Source organism: Eubalaena glacialis, chromosome 8, assembly GCF_028564815.1.
Source record: "Eubalaena glacialis isolate mEubGla1 chromosome 8, mEubGla1.1.hap2.+ XY, whole genome shotgun sequence".
NCBI classification, from domain to species: Eukaryota; Metazoa; Chordata; class Mammalia; order Artiodactyla; family Balaenidae; genus Eubalaena; species Eubalaena glacialis.
Window position 1 is genome coordinate 80,695,522 of NC_083723.1, and position 21,093 is coordinate 80,716,614.

The following is a 21,093-nucleotide window of genomic DNA, read 5'->3' on the forward strand; positions in this document are numbered from 1 at the left end:
CTGGTTCAGTAAAAATCAATTTAAAAGGATTTTTTCCCCATTCCTTCCAAAACAACCTAGAAGATAATGGCATTTCTCCCTTAAACATTATATAAGAAAATCTCCTTTACATTAATAAAGTAATATACAGACAGAATTTTTAAATTTACTTTTCTCCTTTTAGCAAAGATTTTTTCTATTTTTATTAAATTTTAATGAAAAATAATAAATACACTTCTTAAAAACAATTGAAACATTAGAAAAGGATATCCAGTGGGAAGTAGGTCCACATCTCTCAGAAGTGTTCCATGCATATACAAACATATGTTTTATATCAATTTATAACTCTATCTTTGCGTATCATCTTATTCTCTACTTTTTTTCACAGGTACCATGTACTCTTCTGTACCTTGATATTTTTCACTTAAGTAATTTTGGAGGTTTTTCCAGAACAGTACGTGTAGATCAAGCTCATTTTCAATGCTGCATGGTATTCCAGGTATGGATTTAACCATCCACTATCCATATACATTTAAGTTTTTTTCTAGGCTTTTGATATTATATACAGTGTTTAATAAATAATGTGAAAATGTGTCCTTGCACCTAGATGCTAATATCTGCAGAATAGAATCTTGAAAATAAAACTGCTGTGTCCAAGAATATGTGCATCTATGATTTTGATACATAATGCCATATTTCCCTTCAAAACGCTTGACCCAGTATGCAGTATCTCCAGAAGGGTTTGAGGGTGCCTGTTTGCCTGTATGGGTGCCCATACATCATTTTAGCAATTCATTCCTCACTCTCTTATATCATCAGTGTCTCCCGCTCTACTGGATCATTCCAGTCGGAATACGAACATGCTGTTGTTTCTTGCATCTTAAAAGAAAAAAAAATTTATTGACCCCGCTTGCCCAGTCCATTACTGCCCCATTTGTCTGCTTCCCTTTTTTTTTTTAATATTTTATTTATTTATTTATTTATTTATTTATGGCTGTGTTGGGTCTTCGTTTCTGTGCGAGGGCTTTCTCCAGTTGCGGCAAGTGGGGGCCACTCTTCATCGCGGTGCGCGGGCCTCTCACTATCGCGGCCTCTCTTGTTGCGGAGCACAGGCTCCAGACGCGCAGGCTCAGTAATTGTGGCTCACGGGCCCAGTCGCTCCGCGGCATGTGGGATCTTCCCAGACCAGGGCGCGAACCTGTGTCTCCTGCATTGGCAGGCAGATTCTCAACCACTGCGCCACCAGGAAAGCCCTCTGCTTCCCTTTTGTGGCAAAACTACTAGAAAAATGATGTCTACACTTACTGTCTCTAATCCTTCTCTTCCCTGTCTTCTTGAATCTTCTCCAGTTAGGACTTTCAGCCTCACCACTTTACCAAAACTGCTTCCGGCAAGTTGCCAATGACCAGTGCTTCAGTAGTGGTGAATTCTTAGTCTTCATCTTGCTCTGCTTGTGAGCAGCCTTTGAGAGGGTTGATCCATCCATTTTTCTTGGACCATTTCTCTTGGCTTCAGTGATGCCACACTCTCCTCCAACCATACAAGCTGCCCCTTCTCACTTTCCTTTGTTGGTTTCTTCCCATCTCCATGACGTCTTTTCTTTTTTTTTTATAAGTTTATTTATTTATTTATGGCTGCATTGGGTCTTCGTTGCTGCACGCGGGCTTGCTCTAGTTGTGGCGAGCGGGGGCTACTCTTCGTTGCAGTGTGCAGACTTCTCATTGTGGTGGCTTCTCTTGTTGCAGAGCACGGGCTCTAGGCGCATGGGCTCAGTAGTTGTGGTGCATGGGCTTAGTTGCTCCGCGGCATGTGGGATCTTCCCGGACCAGGGATTGAACCCGTGTCCCCTGCACTGGCAGGCGGATTCTTAACCACTGGGCCACCAGGGAAGTCCCTCCATGACGTCGTGATGTTGGAGTGCCCCAGGTCCCAGTCTTTGGACCTCATCCCTGCCTGTGCCTCTCCTTTGGCAATCCAGTCTACCCACATGGCATTAAATACCTTGTCTGTCTCAAAGACCCCAAATTGTCTGGTCGATCCCTGGCCTGGATCTCTCTCCTAAATACAAACTTGTGTGTTGAACTACCTACTTGATATCTCTACTTGCATATCAGAGGGATCTCAAATTAGACATGTCTAAAGTGTGGTATTTCCCTAAAACTTCTTTCTTCCACACTCTATCCCATTTCAGGTTATAGTCATTCCATCCTTCCAGTAACTCAGACAAAAAAACTCAGAAGCATTCTTTTTTTTTTTTTAATTTATTTTATTTGATTTTATTAATTAAAATTTTTTTAACATCTTTATTGGAGTATAATTGCTTTACAGTGGTGTGTTCAGAATCATTCTTGACCTCACGCTTTTGTTCACACTTCACATCCAACCCACTAGGAAACCTTGTTGGCTCTACCTTCAGAATATATCCAGATTCTGTCCACGTCTTGGCACTTCCACCTGCAACACCCCGGTTCAGGCAGCTGTCATCTCTCACCTGGATTATTTCAATAACTTCCCGCTTCCATTCTCGCCCCCCACCATCTGTTCTCCATAGAACAACACAGCAGCCAGAGTGATCTTGTTATTACCTATCAAATCACATCGCCCCCTGCTCGAAACAGTTCCATGGCTCACAGAGTTTCAAGGCAGAATGTGATTCTCCCCCCACCCCCTGAGTACATTCCTCTCTGATCTCATCTCCTATTTGCTCCTCTCTCTCTGCTCTAGTCCCATTGGCCTTTTTGCTATTCTTCTGGTGCCAATGCAGGCATAAGCTAAGGGATCTAAGGGAAGAAAAGAACAGAATCCAGAAATGGACTTATCTGTATATTTAAATGCTTTATTTAAAATGCTTGTTTTAGCATTTACTGAAAAGGGGGGAAATGATATACTTTCCAAGAAATGGTTTTGGGACATTCAGGAATGAAATGCAGGCAGATCTAAAGTCTGAGCCTCCTGGGTGATACTCTGTGAAATTGCATTTCATTTCACCCAATCTCCTAGTTAACACTCAGAAACACAGGGATTGTTTTGCACCCCATGAGTATGTAGGCACGTTAGCAGAGTCTCGGGAACGAACAGATGTGAGGCAGGGCCAGGAGGGAATAAAAGCCCATGAGTGTACTTCTAGGCTACAGTGGAACCCTCAGTGCTCAAGACAGTACCATCCATAGCTGCCTATCTCCTTTGGGGACCTGGGAAGCTGTGGCTGTGTCTGGGAGCACGCCGTCTTATCTCTTACCTTCTCTATGGAGATATAACTATCTCTATGTGTTTCCACATCATTTACCATCATAACTGGTACATTGAACAAGCAGGTCTTAGAAGGTTCAATTGCAAAGCAACATTATTTGTATTTCCAAGTATCTTCTATAATCCACTCCATGAGATATTTCTTTACCATCACCTAGATGAAAATTCAGGCAGACCCCTGAGTTCTCTGGTGACTCTTCAATAATACAAATGGATCTCCAGTCACTTTAAATCGCAAAAACCCACTCATTTTAGTAATTAAATTCCATGTAATAATTAAAACCTTGCTTTGCAGATAAATCTTCTCATCCTCTAAGCCTGCAGTAGGGGTGGGGTTGTGATCAGCTTTTACTCTTTTTGCCCAAGCAGGGCTTCTACTCTTGTTACCCTATTATGCTAACCACAGTTTCTGGCTTCTCCAGGATGGAGATCTGGGGAGACAGAGTGGTAAGAAGAATGGAAAAGATCTTTCCTGATTGATATTATTGTGGTCAGTCTTCTCCAGACTCGGCAGATATTTTAAGGTAACTCTCTTATGTGGGGATTCTTCAGAAACCCACCGATGAAAGAAGACACCTTCATTAAAATGACTTCTGGATTTCCATCAGTGACAGGCTTCTGGAGGGGCAGAGCCAAGTGGCAGCCCTTAACAGCCAGCAGCAAGGTGGGTGCAGTTACTATAATGGGCAGAGTGTCTGCAGCAGCAAGCAGAGTATTTCAGCACACAAGAATCTTTGATGTTTGTTCATTGTTCATGGTGGCCCTAGGACCAAAACAGATTGGAATTCTACTAGGAATCACTTGATTTACGTAACTGGGAAATCTCTAGATCCAGTGACTAGAAACCTGAGTTGTTCAATGTAGAGTCATAGCTCATCACCCAAGTCTCAGATCTGAATCAGTTCAAAGACATAGAAATGCCCGGATCACTGATTTTGCAGCTGGATCCAAGGAGTAGCAGCAGCAACAGCACCGGGGAATTTGTTCGAAATGCAAATTTCCAGACCCTCCCCCAGCCCTATGGACGCAAACACTCTGGAGGAGGGTCCAGCAGTCTTTGTTTTAGCAGGAACTTCAGCTGTGTCCTGTGCATGCTAAGGTCTGAGAACTCTGACCTTAAGAGAAGGAGAGGCTGGGAAGCCTTGAGAAGGGACCCTGTAACATGGCTGTAAGTACCTAGTGTAAGTCTTCCTTTAAGTCTTCTCCAGAAGATCTGCAGCCATTAACTAGGGTAACTGCAGTGAGGAAGGGGGAATATCCAGGCCTTTGGGACATTTCTAGACGTTAGTTCTGAGTCGATGCTAATCTGTAAAGCTCCAACATGCCTCTGGACCACGGAGAGGGGTTGGGGGTAGGGGTCTCGTGTGGTGATCAAATGATAAATGAAACTTTGGGGTGTGGCTGCCTCACCGTGGGTCTACTCACCCCCACTATGGTTATTTTCCCATCCCTGAATAGAGCTGTAATAGGTGTCCTCAGCAACTAAAAGAACCCCTGTATTGATTCCCTGACCTGGGTGATGAGCCTTATTATGGTAGGCAGGACCATGCGGAAGCTACCTGGAATTTCCTCTTCTTACCTAAGGGTAAACTGAAAGCAATACCACATCCCTGGGAGAATTGCAGAGATTAGTATTTCCATCTAATATTTGAAAAATACAGGGGTTGTTCCACCACATCCTCATTTAACTTATCTGTTTGGCATGACAGAAGGAAGATGGTTATTGGAGAATGACTATGGATTGTTATAGAATCATTCAGGTACCAGACCAGATGTAGTCTCTTTACTGGATAACACAACAGTGCTTCTGGTACTTTGAAGGCAACTATTGATCTGGCAGATGCTTTTTTTCTCTCAATACCAAATTAGCAAAGATCACCAGATGGAGTTTGCTCCCAATTAGCAGGATCAGCGAAACACCCTCCCTGTCTTACTTCAGACCTCTGTGACTCTTCCGCTGTCTGACAAGATCTAGTCTGCAGGGGCCTTGATCATCTTGATATTCCCCAGAACACCATGCTAATATATTACATTATTGACATGGTGAGCAGGAAGCAGCACATACTCTAGATGCCTTAATAAGACATATGTATGCCAGAGGGTGGGAGAGAAACTCCAAGAAAAGTCAAAGGCCTACTACCTCAGTGAAGTTTCTAAGGGGTCCAGTGGTCTGAGAAATGTTGGCATTTCCTCTCCAAATTGAAGGGCAAATTGCTATACTTTGTACCACCTACCACTGAGAAAGAGCTACAGTGTTCTCTATCTCTTGATTTTTGAGATAACATAGGCTCTTTCTGGGTGTATTGTTCAAAGCAACATTTGAGTAATCCACAAAGCTGCCAAGTTTTGTGTGGGGACCAGAGCAAAAAAAGCCTCCCTAGCAGCGTTTCTCAACATCAGCAGTGTTGACATTTGGGGGACAAATAATTCTTCGATGTGGGAGGCTATTTGCGAATTGTAGGATGTTGTTTAGCAGCATCCCTGGCCTCTACCCCTGGTTGTGACATCCAGAAATCTCTACAGACATCGCCAGATATCCTTGGGGGAGCAAAACTGCCCTCACTTGAGAATCCCTGGCCTACAGCATGTCTAGGTAAGCCTCGAGGTGAGTAAAGCACTGGCTGACACTTAACTGCAACCTCGTGAGAGACCCCGAGCCAGATCTTTCTAACTAAGCTATTCCTCGATTCCTGACTCTCAGAAACCATGAGAGATAATGAATGCTTGTTGCTAAGTTGGGGGATAATTTGTTTTGCAGCAATACACTGATCCACCAAGCCATACGGTTGGCATACACAGCAGCAATTGTCGTCCAGTGTAGGTAGCGTACACCAGACTGGAGTTGAGCAGGTCCTGAATGTGCAGGTGAGCTCCGTGAGCAGGCAGCTCCTACTCCCATAGCCCCTCCTCTTGCTGCACTGTAAGTCTCCCTCAACCCACACCTTTGTCCTTTTGGGATTGACAGATGGTGGAGGAAGAAACTGTTTGGACCAGGTTCACAGATGGTTCCTTACAATTTGAAGGCATCAGATAGATGTGGACTGTAGAAGCATTACAGCCCAAAGCAGGAATGGGGTAAGAGAAGTTCTCTCAAGGCTGAACCCTGAGCAGTTGTCCACTTTGTCTGGATGGAGAGATGGCCAGAGTAGGGGTATATGCCAATTCGTGGGTGACTAGTGGTTTGGTATACTGGTGGCACAGGAGTCTGAGGAAGACGTTTGCAGATGAACCTCTAAATATGGGCACCCTCATATGTGAATGCTCACCGTAGGGCATCTGGGATGAGGCTTTCAGTAACCAGTTGGACGGGATGCCCATTTTGTGGATGTCAGGAAGCCCCTTTCCCAGCCACCCTGAGGCTTGCTCAGTAGGCTCACGTAGGATGTGGCCATTGTGGCAGGAATCCAAGTCACATGTGGGCTCAACAATATGGACTTCCCCTCAGCAAGGCTGCTCTGGCTATTGTCACTGCTGGATGCCTAAGCTGCTGACAGCAGAGACTAATGCTGAGCCCTGATGCGGCATCATTCCCCAGGGGGACCAGCCAGCCACCTAGTAGCAAGTTTATTACATTGAACTCTTTCCATTATGGAAGAAAACGTTATTGGAATAGTCACACTCCTTAGAAAGGAAGGTTTAAATCATCTTGCCAGGAAGGAATCCCAAACAACTGAAGTGTTGGTTAAAGGCAAATGGAACATGGGATAGACACTGGGAGAAGCTCATTAACAATTATTATTCAACTATTATCATTATCAATCAACTAGTTTTGTTACCAGTTACCAAAACAAGAACTATTGCAACTCTGCATTTTCTTCTTTGCTTGTTAAGCATAACACTGAGTGTCGTTGGTGGTTAAATTTACAATTTAGTCTTTAGGTTAAGGAATATCCAAGGTGCTATGGTGACTAAAAGAGAAGAACTGACATCACCCAGAGCTCAACACAGTGGCTGAGGCTGCCTCCTTATAGTGGCGCCACTCTGTGTTACCCCCCTTTTGGGGACAGAGTGAGCCTACATTCATTTATATGACGTGGAAGTATGACGTTGGATGGATACAATGGAATGTGTGGATCTGAGTAGCAAAAGAATGGATATACCAGATTGTGTCTCTTGGCTGTTAGGTCCGAATTCATCCTTCTAGATACTCTCCATCCCCTTTTCCAGACTCACTCATCTGGCCAATTTCATGTTAGGTTCTTCCAATGGGAGGCATAGGTAGTAGGTCCCAGTGTGCGAGAAAGAGATTAATCATTTCCCCGGCTACTGGCAGCAGCAAGGATGTGCAGCTGGGCTTGACTGCTTGTGCTACAAGCTCCACAAGCCTGGGGGTGGTTTCAGCAACATTGGCAGTAAGTATCCACTCCTCGGATCCAGCCGAGGGACAGTGGCAGCTTCCCATTCTTTAGGTTACAGCTGCCTTCTTTCTCTGCTCCTAGCCCTTCCAGCAGTTTTTAACCAGTTCCCTACACTTCAACCTTCTCTGCTTGAAATATATACAGTGGTTTCTACTCTCCTGTTTGGACACCGAGTGCTGCAGAGATCTTTCTGTATCAGAACAAAGTCAGCTTCCTCATTCTCTAGTTTAAAAAAAGAAAAAAGAAATGCGTCATATTTACATAAGAAGACCCAGATAATGGATATTTAAGTTGCTCTCAATCTTCTTTCTTAATCAGTAAGGGCAATAAAGACATTTCCATTTTAGGAAAGTATCGTCAAGGCATGTATTTGGCAATGTTTGTCTCTTCCTCAATCTGGAACAATACCTGCTAAAGTTCTTATGCAGGGATCTAAATGGCTGTAATGAGATTCAACTGGACTCTAGAATCTAGAGCGTGTCCATCTGCAGCTAGTTATTTATTGCTTAATAAATATTCTAAAGTATTGTCCACATATATCCTAGTCTTATCTCTTCCAAATGAATTTCAAGCACCTTGAGGCTGGATCTTATATCACCTTTTGAATATGTTAATGGGGTGTGGGGAGAAGTTTTAGTAGTGCCTCTTCCCTTATGATTAATGTCATCTGAATGTGTCATCTGATTGGCAGTCTGGGAAGAGCCCTACATGCCTTCATGTGAATGGGGCTCAGGTTTTCTCTTGAGAAAGAAGCTGATGATGCAGCTAACACTGCCACATAGCGTAGTGGCTCAAATCGAGGTCCAGTTAATTTTATTATTGGTCTTACTCCAAATCCCTTTCATGGAGGCAGTGCTCCTTAGAAACGATTTTCCCTTAATTATAAAATATTTTAATTGATTTGTGGGCAGTGCTCTAATTCCGCCTGTGTGGCCTGTCCCCTTGGTCCACCTCGGGGCTGGAAGGCTGCCCAGCCCAGCACAATGCCCTCGTCCCCGCGAGGCTGCCTCAGTCCCCATCTCAGCCATCTGATATTCTGCTTCCGCTAGACTAAAGAATGAAGGCCTCTTTAGCTCTTTGCTAACACCATCCTTCTACTCTGTCTTCTGATTGTATCTTCTTTAATTAAACAGCACTTTTGCTATCTTCTCATCTTTTAGGTATTCAGCTCATTCTGGCATTCTACTTCCAGCTCTTAGATTTATTTGAGTTTTCTAAAATGGGAAAGGTTGGGTCCTGTTTACAGTTGCCATGCCAACTCCCAATCAGCCTTTTCCTTGGGAGGATTTTTCTTTAGCTGCTCTACACTTTCACAGCAACTTATAGTGTGACAGGAATCTTCAAACATTCGCAAGCAACTTGGCCAATAGGGATGTGGGGCTGCAGTTCCTAAGATGAATATCCAGGCTTTTTCCACGAGGGTTCTACTTTTATAATCTTCAACATAATCCCTTTAAAGCAAGAATCCCTGGCAAATCCAAGCTGCTATGGTATGAAAATTCTAATTAAAGGCAAAAATCAAAGCTGCTTTTGGTGGTAATGCTGTTATACTGTCAACCTCATTGTCAGTCAAATTAACAAAATATATTTCTAATAACCCAGCTAATGCAGTGAGAAATAAATAGCCAAGTCCATTTAACTCTCAGAAGCTTAAATGCTGTTAAATCACATTTCCTGTTTAGGAGGCTGAATCTGAGAAGATATGCATTAATTATATTTCCAAATAGTCCAAAAAAATGAGAAGGCATGCATGAAAAGGAAAATTTTTAATTTTTTATATTTCGGTAATAATCACACATAACAATGATTTATGATCACTTCTACTACAGTTAACAAAATAGTTTATACTGAACATTTAATAGATTAAACAGCAGTTATCCAAGATAAATGGTCCATTGATATGCTCATTTTCTCGATAGCCACATCCACAGGCTAAGTCCACAACTGGATCACATCCACATTTCATGGTAATTGGTATTAAAACTATCAAAACAGGAGGAACATGGAAATTCCATCCGCAAATCCTCAACGGCCCATTGGAGATCTCTTAATGCACGTGCTTTTCTTTCCATGGGAATTCCACATGCAAGATTGTGAAGCAGAGGAAGTTGCTATTAGAAGTACCAGGTCTGACATCAACACGAATTGGTTTTACCTCTTGCTGGTATGTGTTCCCTATGCTCAGGTTCAAAGAATACCCAGAAAACTCTTAGATCTCCATCTGAATTTCAGTCAAAGGATTCAGTTCTGCCTCTTTCATCCCAGCCCAGTTTTCCTGTCAGGAGCACCACTGGTTTTCTCTTTAGCTGTCAGCACATTTGGAACAGATTTTTCTTTCTGGGAAAAGATTCTACAGCAGTCTAGATTTTAGTTTATAATTTTGTTATAAATAAGAGAGACTTTTAAAGAGTCACTTCAGAATCACTGCACAGCTTCATCTGGGATTTGGCCAACAGTTGTTAGAATTCTATTAAATCAGCTTTCTTCTAACAGTGAAAAGAATAGGTGGAAAGTTTGTATTTTCTCAAGTCCCCAACCGCTGCATCAAATAGCTAAGAAAGATTAAAAATAAAACAACATGGAGTATTTTGGGACTGTACATTCTACTTTTATTTTGTTTCCCCGAAGATGAAGAGAATTGAGAAAATGTCATCTTAGCATATGTAATTTGAAGTCTGTCCCTTCTACCTGAGCCTAGAATCCTCTTGTTAGGCATAACATAGGGTGAGCAACATGTTGTTATTACAGACAGGGCTTAGCTTGTAGCTGACAAAGGAGTACTGCTATGACAGAAGATGGAATTTTTATTTGTAATGGAAGAAAGGGTTGACTTTCTAAACACCTAGTGGTAGATCGCAATTTTAAAGTAAGCTAGATAAAAATCAATTTTAAGAGCCTTGTTGCTTCCTAAGAGTGAAACTAGAATTTCCCTTCTTAACCCCAAGATAGATAAACCCTTCTGTTTCACACAAAACACCACAAATCAAACGATGGCCAGACTTTCAGTTTCCCATTAGAAAATACCTCGGTTCATTCAACAGTAAATATTAATGAACACTTGTGAAGTGCCAGCTACTCTATTAGAAGCTGTATGAGTACGGGGTTGAACACAAGAGACCAAAGTCCCTGTCTTTATAGAGCTCATGCAAGCTTCTCGTAAGGGCTTCTGGAGTGAATTGAAACATTAACAAAGCGTTGATACGATGAACAAACTAGTGTTCTTCACTAAATGGGTGAAGTCGCAAATGTAATAAGAATCATAAATTTTAAAATACTACATAAAGAACTTCTGCGACATTCTTCTCCTTTATGTAGCACCGAGGTCCCTGAATTTCTTCACTGTTGTGCTAATTGCAATGAACAGAACTCTTATATTCATTTGTCCTGTGCAAAGGGTTGTTTTCCGGAAACCATCTCGCCAAAGAGAAAAAGTCTCTTTTCTGGGGAGATTCAGACATGGAGCTGTAAATGATTCTGGCAGGATGAGTGCTGAAGGGAGAGGATATTAGCAATTGGAAAATGGCTTTGTTGCCAGAGGCTACATACGAAGGCATTAGAAGCCACATGATAGAATTAGACGGAGGATCTGTGCAGGTCTGGTTAAGCTCAAAATGTCTAACAACCCACCAGGAATTGATTGTAGGACAGCCTTAGAGCAGCCAAATGTACCTTTTATTATCTCTGAGAAGGGAGTCTTATTTTGAAATCCAGAATTTTGGGAGAGCGATCATGACTAAAGTCCTAGATGCTTTGCTCTATTCCACCCACCCTGCTCCTCAGTTTTGGTACCCAGCTCCATCCCACTGTGCCTTCTCATTTGAAAGAGCTCCAACCTTGAACGTCCCCATTGCTGAAAAAGGAAAGAGGAAGAGAAAGAGGAAGAAAGGAAATACTTCTCTGCTACTGCAAGTGATTTGAAGGTTTGGGACTGTGCTGGCTGATGCATAGCCGCTTCTGTCCTTAGACACGTCCCAACCATCTGGTCACCTGGGCTCCCCGCTCCATCTGGCTCTAATCATCTCAGCCAAACTAAGGGTTGTTTGTTGGTGGTTGTGATTTTCTTTTCTTAAATTTACCATTAATTTTGTCCTGCCTTAGTTTTGTTTTCCTTTTAGTAATGCAAGTCTTGAATAAATTAATTTGTTGCTCATGGGCAAATAAGTGGCTTCAGCAACCAGCCCAAAACATCCTCAAGCTATAATAATGTTGATTCACCTGTAAAAATCTGCATTTACTCTACACACACTTAATGGTGTCTTCCTTTTGGGCCATGAACACACCCATTCTATTTCTCCGGGGGCTAAGAGGACACCTCAGCACAGGTCCTACAGTTCTTCCAGAAAGAGCTGTCCCGAAAGCAGATGGAAGGATAGGAGGCTGCATCAGAGAAGAGCTTAGGCTTGATTTCTGTTAAGTCCTTTCTGATTTTTTTTTAAACCCACACACATGTTTATTTAAATAGCTGAAGAGTTTATAATCCTGGACATTGAAGATAAATACATTTTCTCTTAGATGTTTTGACTTGGTTTGAGCTATGTTTCCTTGTGTTACAAAATGGTCTGGCTCTTTTAGGAAGCCACAAGTTGTAGACACTGAATTGAGCTGAATCATTTATCCTGAGAGAGCATTAGGAACAGGTGGGAGCAGTTACTAGAGTTAAAACAGAGACCCAAGAAGAACAAAATGACTCTCTAGGAAATGTTCCAATGCCTCAAGACCAGGGGGACAGGGGGAGAATTCACAGGCACCATCTTGCTAATGATGACCACACCCCGTGCGCAGGGAAGCCGGGGCATTCCCTGTATTAGAGAGCAGGGGCATCCTGCAGCCAGGAGATCCATGCTGTCTCTCTGTCTCAGTCTACAGGTTTGGTGGCCCGTAGATCCCCCTCCTCATAAAATTCACTGGCTTCTGAGCACCTCCTGTGGCCCTTAAGAAAGAATCAGTCGCTTTGTAACCACTTTGTCCAAGCTGCTGAAACCAGTTAGAGATACACTTAAGTATCACTTAAGTATCTTCAGTGAGTTAGTAGATGATATTAAAAATCGCAGTAGGATTAAGTGAAGACAACAGGACATACTGTTGTCTCAAATGCAAACAGAAATGGGATCTACAAATAATAAATGACCAGAAGGACTAGTATTAAAAGTTTAAAGTTCGTTATATCTGGGCTACGAGCTTATGGATCGTTTTTACGTCCTATATTTATTCGTATTTTTATGTGTTATCTATTACTTCTCAACGTGGCATAAATAGCAGTGCTTGATGCTTGGACACCACCCCCCCCCTTCAGTTCAGTACTTCCTGAGCATACACTGTGCGTGGCACCCGGCGCAGGGAGCAAAGCTGAGCACGTTCCAGGGCTTTACCTTGAACTACTGCCTCCATGACTCTGACAGCACCAGCCCCTCCTCCAGGATGAGATCCTGAGCTTTTATTTCCTTCACAGGCCCAGGACTCCCGGCTGGTCCTGCAGTGTTGGTAGTATACTCTCTCAGGTATGGGCGAGGCTCCCTCCGTCCCTTCCCTCAGACCCAGCTCGGATGTCAGCACATCAGGAGGTCTTTCCGGACCACCCGATGTAATCATGCTCTCACCTCCCACCACGCCGGTTTCCCCGTCGTGCTTTGATTTTCTTTATGGCGTTTGTCAATATGTGTCTCTGTAGGTATGTGTGCACTTGAACACTGACCTGCCACCAGAATGTAATGCCTTGGAGGAGGGGGTCTTCAGGCTTGTTCATTGCTATATCTCTGTCCATCTAGAACAATGCCTGTCACATAGTGGGCACTCAGTAAATATTGTTGAATTGAAGTTCTCTTCCTCAAGGGAAAAGTTGCGATAGGTGTATTTAAACATATCAGGAATGAATATCAATTCACAAATTCAGGTGATAAGAAAGATGGCATCTCTGTTTTTTACAATAATTTTCAAATTCTGCACCCCTACCCTGCTGGGCCGGTGGGAAGTTTCATCTTAGTTATTGCTCTGCTCCCATCCCCCACCCAGAGTTTGTGGGTGGAGTTGTGTTAAGGTGTCAAGAGTCTTATGCAGTGACAAGGGCTTTGGAGAAGGTCCTCTGCTAATCAGCCCATCACACTGTGTCTGTCCCCATGGTCCCTTCACACCTGGTGGCCGTCTGCTGCTTCTGAGCAAGACTGAGAACGTCATGGCCCACGGCCCCACTCCCCAGATGCTTCACCCAGAAGCTCTTCCTCTCGGGGTCTTGCCCCAACGTGGCCCCTGCCAGGAAGCAGAACCTGCAGCGCTTGCTTCTACCCCCAATCGGGAGAAGGTCCTTTTAGTCTGGTGTTTCTCCCATTTTTCCAAGCCACTAACCTTTCCTCAAACTCTATCCTCCCCTTGGGCCTCTGGCTTTTAGAAAGCAAAAGCCAGAATCGTCTGCTTCTCATCCTGCCCCTTACCTCCCTGAAGCAAGGGTCGTGGAGTCTGCTACCTGCTCAAATGGGGAACGAGAAAGAAAAACTTCAGACAACTCTGACACAAGACAGAAATGTGTTCCAGGAGTGCAACAGATAATGCAGAGAAGAAAGTGATTCTTTGGGGATGGGTGGGAAGAGAGAAACCAAGGCGGGAGGAATGCTTAAGGCATCTTGCACTTTTGAGTGAGTCTTGAAGGGATGGGAGTATTTCATTTCAGAGAATGTGATGGATAGAAAGAGAGGCATGAGCAAAGAGAAAATAGGCATATAGGTTGAGGGCAAATAACCTCATCTGAATGGTTGTATTTGAGCAGTGGGAAAAGAAGCCACCCTCCCAAAGTAGGTGGGGTCAGTTTGTGACAGGCCTTCAAAGTCAGGGTTTTTTAATTTTTTCATTTTTTAAAATTTTATTTTTGGCTGGGTTGGGGCTTCGTTGCTGTGTGTGGGCTTCTTATTGCAGTGGCTTCTCGTTGTGGAGCACGGGCTCTAGGCGCGCAGGCTTCAGTAGTTGTGGCACGCGGGCTCAGTAGTTGTGGCTCATGGGCTCTAGAGCGCAGGCTCAGTAGTTGTGGCGCACGGGCTTCATTGCTCCGCGGCATGTGGGATCTTCCCCCGGACCAGGGCTCGACCCCGTGTCCCCTGCATTGGCAGGCGGATTCTTAACCACTGTGCCACCAGGGAAGTCCCCAAGTCAGGGTGTTTTGATATTAACTTGAAAGTACTTGGCAGCCATTGGGTCAGAGAGCGAGTAGATAGATTAGAGTTGTACGTTTGGAAATGAAATAGCAACACTGTCTAGGATGGATTAATGGTTGGGGCTGGTGATGGTAAGGCTAGAAGCAGAGAGAACTTTCAGTAGGCTGTGCAATAGTCTAGAAACAGGAAGGAAAAGGAGAACAGAGATGCAAAAGACATTGCTGAAGTAGAGTAAACAGGATTTGACCACTGGTTGAATCAGAGAGAAAGGCAAGAGACGGATGGTGATTGCAAGAATGGGCGTGTTCTCAGCAGACAAAGAAAAACTAAGAGGAGCGTCTGGTTTGGGGGGAAAGAGGACCAGTCTGGACATGTTAAATCTGAGTTTCCATCCGGAAAGTTGGAGCTGTGGGTGAGAGGCTCTGAAGAGAGGTCATGACTTTGCCATGGTAGAAAGGGAATACGGGCAATGATGTTGCAGCAGCATGTTGGGGTGAAGGAGGAAAACAGGGATCCAGTGTCGGATCCTTTTGATCGTCTCAGTAGAGTAGGAGGCAAGGCCACTTGCTGAGAGTAAGGAGAGCAGTCAGTGTGTCATTTGGAACTTGAGCCCAGGCACAGTTTGAAACAACTGCTCTGGTGAACATACAGTCAACTCCTGAGGAACAGCAGGGCAGACCCATGCAGTTTTGTCTCCAATAAATATAGAATCCTTTTATAGTGGTTTTATGAAAACTATTCAGGAAGATGTGAGAAGGAATAGCCTTGACATTGTATATCCATTTTGAGGCATATATTAGTTTTATCACTGTCTCTGCTTTCTGTTAGACAGTTCTCTCTTCTTTACATATTGCTATGCCTTTCATTAGGAATTTGTTTTTTGGGAATTTATTAAGATGCCAGAATCCTTCAACATCATAAACATGGAAAAGTAGCAACTATTCATTGCCAACATTCCCAGCTCCTCTGCTATCTTTCCCAGTGTTGAACATCTGTCCCCAGGGAAGCCCATCATCACCTGCCCTCCACTCCTAATGCCAAGGTGTTTTCTTTACTCGGTGGCTTTGGGCAGAGGGGAGAAAGAGCTCATCGTGAAGACCAGTGGTACTTGGGCCTTCCAGGCCGCTGTTGCATCTACAAGGGGAGCAGGGGAGAAAGGGGGATTCTAAAATCCATCTCACTCTCTGGGGAGGGCACCATATGCTGCCCTGGTGGTTCATGACCCATCCCTATTTACCTCCTTTTGGTCTTTTCCAAGCATGCCTCCCCTATCTCTTTAGATCTGATCTCTTGTCTTTATTTGATGGTAACTCTGTTGGGAATTCAGGGATTTGTGTGGAGTGAGAAGCAGGAAATAATAAGAGGAATCTCTCTGCATTCTTAGCCTTACCAGTATTCACCAAAAGATAATTCCTTAGGAATTGTTGGCACTAGTGTTTTTATTTTTTTTTATTTCTTTAATATCTTTATTGGAGTATAAATGCTTTACAATGTTGTGTTAGTTTCTGCTGTACAACAAAGTGAATCAGCTATATGTATACATATATCCCCATATCCCCTCCCTCTTGAACCTCCCTCCCACCCTCCCTATCCCATCCTCTAGGTCCTCACAAAGCATAGAGCTGATCTCCCTGTGCTATGCAGCAGCTTCCCACTAGCCATCCATTTTACATTTGGTAGTGTATATATGTCAATGCTACTCTCTCACTTTGTTCGTCCCAGCTTCCCCTTCCCCCGCTGTGTCCTCAAGTCCGTTCTCTACATCTGCGTCTTTATTCCTGCCCTGCCAGTACCATTTTTTTAGATTCCATATATATGCATTAGCATATGGTATTTGTTTTTCTCTTTCTGACTTACTTCACTCTGTATGACAGACTCTAGGTCCATCCACCTCATTACAAATAATTTCATTCCTTTTTATGGCTGAGTAATATTCCATTGTGTGTATGTGCCACATCTTCTTTATCCATTCATCTGTTGATGGACATTTAGGTTGCTTCCATGTCCTGGCTATTGTAAGTAGTGCTGCAATGAACACTGTGGTACATGTCTCTTTTTGAATTATGGTTTTCTCAGGGTATATGCCCAGTAGTGGGATTGCTGGGTCATATGGTAGTCCTATTTTTAGTTTTTTACGGAAACTCCATACTGTTCTCCATAGTGGCTGTATCAATTTACATTCCCACCAACAGTGCAGGAGGGTTCCCTTTTCTCCACACCCTCTCCAGCATTTATTGTTTCTAGATTTTTTGATGATGGCCATTCTGACCGGTGTGAGGTGGTACCTCATTGTGGTTTTAACTTACATTTCTCTAATGATTGGCAGTAGTGTTTTTAAACCACCCGATTCCTCATAACTGGGTGTATTCTAATAACTCAAGTTTTATTGAATTCTTTTTCTTGTCTTTGTAATGTTTCCAAACTGAATATGTGACTAACAACTCCTTTTACTCTACTTAAGCCCAGGGAGAAAAAATTCCACTAAAGAGTTGAAAATCCCAGAAAATTTGGAATTGGGGTTCAAAATCACATGCTCCCTGGGCTGGTGCATCTTTTTTACTCTCTGACCACCCAGCAAGGGAAGAATATGATCTAGAAGCAAAGCTACATGGAGTTTGGTTTACTTAAGAGGCCAAAAGAGAATTACATCTCTCAGTGCATAAGAAACTAGAACTCTTAAATATTCTTAGAACCTCTTAGGTTCTAGGCTAACAAACGTTAAGATTTTTCAGGGGTAGAAGGAGCTCATTTGAGGGAGCTGTGTCTTATTAGAGATCCCTTTCCCTCTGTCCCTCACAGCCCTACCCAGGAAAGTATATGCTGGTGAAATTTCACCCTGAACAAACTACCGAATTTACTAAACAAAATCCCTCTCCACTATTCCCTCCGTCCTCCTCAAGATCAGCTTCAATTTTCCAGTGCAATACCACTCCCAGTCTTTTTTTTTTTTGGATAGAATTGATGTATTTTTTTCACTTTTGTTTATTTTTGCCCCAAAGCTTTTGGCATTTCCCTCCAGTGAGTCACACTCTGGGACCATCTCAAAATGTCCTCCTTACAGGATGTTTCTCTTCCCCAGGGAGATGGGAAATTGGTATAAGACAGCCTGTCCCAATATGTTACTGTATAGTGTGTGGGGATTTTCATAAATAAATGCCATTTCGCATGCCACCAAAGCCACTTGATGGATGGACTTACAGGCAGATAGCCTTCTAAATCTTTCCCCAACTCTATAGAGACAAGATGGAAAAACGAAAGCATGGTCGTTAGGGGTTTACTCAAATCAGTTGAATATGGGAATCAGTCCTTCTAGTTTTTCCATCACAGAAGTTTAGAGTAGTTCTTTGAAAATCCAGATTTTGTAACAAAATAATTGAACTATCAGGGGTGGGAGGATAAAAACAGGAGGAGAGAAGGCAGGGGTGCTCAGAGCCTCACCATTTCCCCAGCACACTTACGCTCATGCTTTAGGCAAGGTCAGTGCTACTTTTGACCTCTGGACCTCCAGCCTTTCTCCACCCCTCAGTTTGGAAAACTTCTCCTCCCCAGGAATAATTCATCACTCCCTATTCTCTGCTCTCAGAGTGCTTTGTACCTTCCTCTACGAAAGCACTTAGCACTCTGGGACTATGGTTTATATTTGTGCAGTGGTTACCCACCTTCCCTCTCCCATGCTCCCCTCTCCCCAGTTAGAGGGTCTCGGAGACAGGGGAGTGTTAGCAAAAATTGTCTCTGTATCTTTAGCACCCAGAACAGGTCCTGTCACCTATGAGGTTTAATATGGCACATCCTAGTGCAACCATGATGGCAGCCATGATGGGGCCAGGGATCCAGGAGAATTTCTATTCATAATGTTGATGTGAGTATCTGGGTTTCCTGTTCTCTTCCAACAATACTCCCCCTTCCCCCTCCTCAATTCTGTCAGGCACTCACTTCTTTTCTCCCCTTGGATTCATGTAAGAAAATTTTAAGTATCAGCAAAGATTACTAGATGTACATGTGAGTTTTGATTATAAATATTCATTGGGAAATTAGGAAGATTACCAATGTGTATTCCCACTGTATGTCAAAATGTAGAGGTTGGCTTTACTCTTTCTACTGAGCTTTGACTTCTGCATATGGTGGACATTTTTTGGCTCTGGGCTGCCTGGCATCTGGGCTTCCTTTCTTCTAGTAACAACACCTTGTTTTGATTTTTTTTTTTGGTGGGGCGGTAATTGTCTTCCCCCATTGGGTGCAGTCTTAGTGGTACTGAGTTCAAGGTAGCCCACCCTCCCTTAGCCTGGGATGAGTTATCAGTGGTCATCACTGGTATGGTGTGGGGTTGGGGAGGGGATGTTTTTACTTAACTTTTGCAATGAACAATTTGCACATTAAAGATTTAAGAAAAAGAGTAATATTGACCCAAAAGATCTGGCTAGATGCAACGAATTTTCCTGTTAAATCCGTTTGAACAGCAACCACAGGCCTGGCCTCTTCTACTCAATTGCAGAGCCCGGGGGAATGCAGACAGCCCACGTCACACTCCTGAAGTTGCCAAAAATCCCTTTAAAATGATCCAACAGATGTCCTTCCTTGGGGTCGAGCGGATATAAATCACAACGGTCTGCTTTCAATTCCTAACTCGGTGTCTTAGGGGCAGCAAAATCAATCACTCTCAGGTTTGTTTTCTGAATGTTTTTTAAATCTTCCAAATTATAATAGCAATAACCATTACAGTATGCAAGAAAAGGTAATCTGAGCAGGTAGTTGTATTTCATCCCAGGGTACAAACTTCGTGATGGTGGAGTTGAATGGGCCCCACTCAGTCATCTTTGCAGTTAGTCCCATGGACCAGAGAGCAATCCCGAAGGGGCTCAGCATGAAGAATGAAATGGTTTCTGAGCTTAGAACCAGGGGCTTACATGGCATAAATATCGATACGGCCATGCCCACATATCATCAGCAGTAAGAGGAGGGGTCTTGTCATTCACAGGAAGAAAAAAAGGGAATGCCAGACTTTCCCAGACAAATCAGGGCTCAAGTCAAGCAGTTTATTCCAGGATCTGTCTTTGGTTTCTGGCCTTATCTACGTTTCTGGTAGTATGAGAAAAGATGGCTAAAGAACTTCACATACATAAGTAATTAAATGAAAGCTCTTAGTACTTTCCAGAGAATCGGGATTCCAATTTAAACTAGTTCCTCTTGGGTGGAGCAGATACAACATCTAGTTTCCAATAATCTGGTGTATGTAATATTTAAAAATAAAGCCCATTTTTAATGCTGGTATACACTCTAACCCCAAATGGGGTCACCTGACACTTACCCATTGATGTCATCAGGTGAGAAAGAGCTTCAGGATCAGGAGGCAGGGTGCCTTCTCCGTGGAAAGAGGATGGAGTTTAAGGAGAGACACATGAGTTTGAATCTGGACTGGCTCTGCCATTGGCTGTAGGAACCTCAGGCAAGTCTCTCCGTATCAATGAAGTTCCATGACCTCCTCTGTGAAATGGGAAAACCGTCTACCTGGTGATGTCTTGGTGAACATCTGGCGCATTTTAGGGGCTTAAAAAGAATAGCTGTTATTATTACTTCTGATTCACAGAATTAGGTGTCTACAGCCGAAATGAATCCCCAGGGAAGGCCTATTTCGCCTCGTGGTAACAACCTCTTAGAGGTGGAGGCTGGGCCTTCCAGACCTACTCATGGGCCTCCCAATAGACTTCCACTGCAACGGAAATGCTTTTCTGCCTCTTTACAATTGCAACCGAAAGGTCAAATCAAGTCACTCACCACCACGCCCCCCAGCACAATGCAACGACAGCATTCAGCAAGCTCCCCCTGCCCTACTTTGTGCATAGTGGGGGTGGGGAGGGCAGGGCTAACGCTGCTCCTCATTCCAGACTCTGCAGAACTCTACATTTCTCTGATCTCAGCAGACATGTGGCCACAGTCTCCCTCTCTTACCTCCTCAAACCCCGCCTTTTCTTGAATTTTTAGCAGCATCTCCTCTCCACTGTCAGGCTGCCCAGGGAACCCAAACACTCTCCCTCTGGCCTTCCGCTGAGCAGACTTAGTCCATGGACCTATATATCCTCTGGGCTCTGCTTCCACAGAAACATGACCCAAAAGGCAGTTCTTCCTCTGAGATCCTGGGGCCAGATTTTTAATATTTACATATATAACATAAGCACAAAATGGTATAAAAATCAAAATATACTTAAAAAATTATCTCTTTCACACCCATGCCCAGTAACACATTGTCCTTCCTCCCCTACTGTTATTGGTTCCTTGTTTATCTTTCCGGAGGCACTCTATTCCTTACAAAACTTCTGTGTGTGTCTCCCTCTCCCTCCCTTATTTATTTGTTTGATTTTATTTCCCTTCCT

General features: G+C 43.5%; 1 long non-coding RNA gene across 7 annotated transcripts; it reads left to right on the forward strand.

The window, feature by feature from the left end:
* Nucleotides 1–370: 370 nt before the first annotated feature.
* LOC133096843 (uncharacterized) lies at nt 371–20,168 on the forward strand. Of its 7 annotated transcripts, none has more exons than XR_009701854.1 (9): nt 371–478; nt 3,651–3,752; nt 4,298–4,396; nt 4,938–5,833; nt 5,987–6,093; nt 6,194–6,303; nt 18,470–18,584; nt 19,218–19,386; nt 20,047–20,168. It is a non-coding gene; the product is annotated as an uncharacterized LOC133096843 (long non-coding RNA). The 7 variants fall into 7 exon arrangements; XR_009701857.1 differs by having other exon boundaries at nt 4,938–5,821; XR_009701860.1 differs by having other exon boundaries at nt 5,752–5,821.
* Nucleotides 20,169–21,093: the final 925 nt, after the last annotated feature.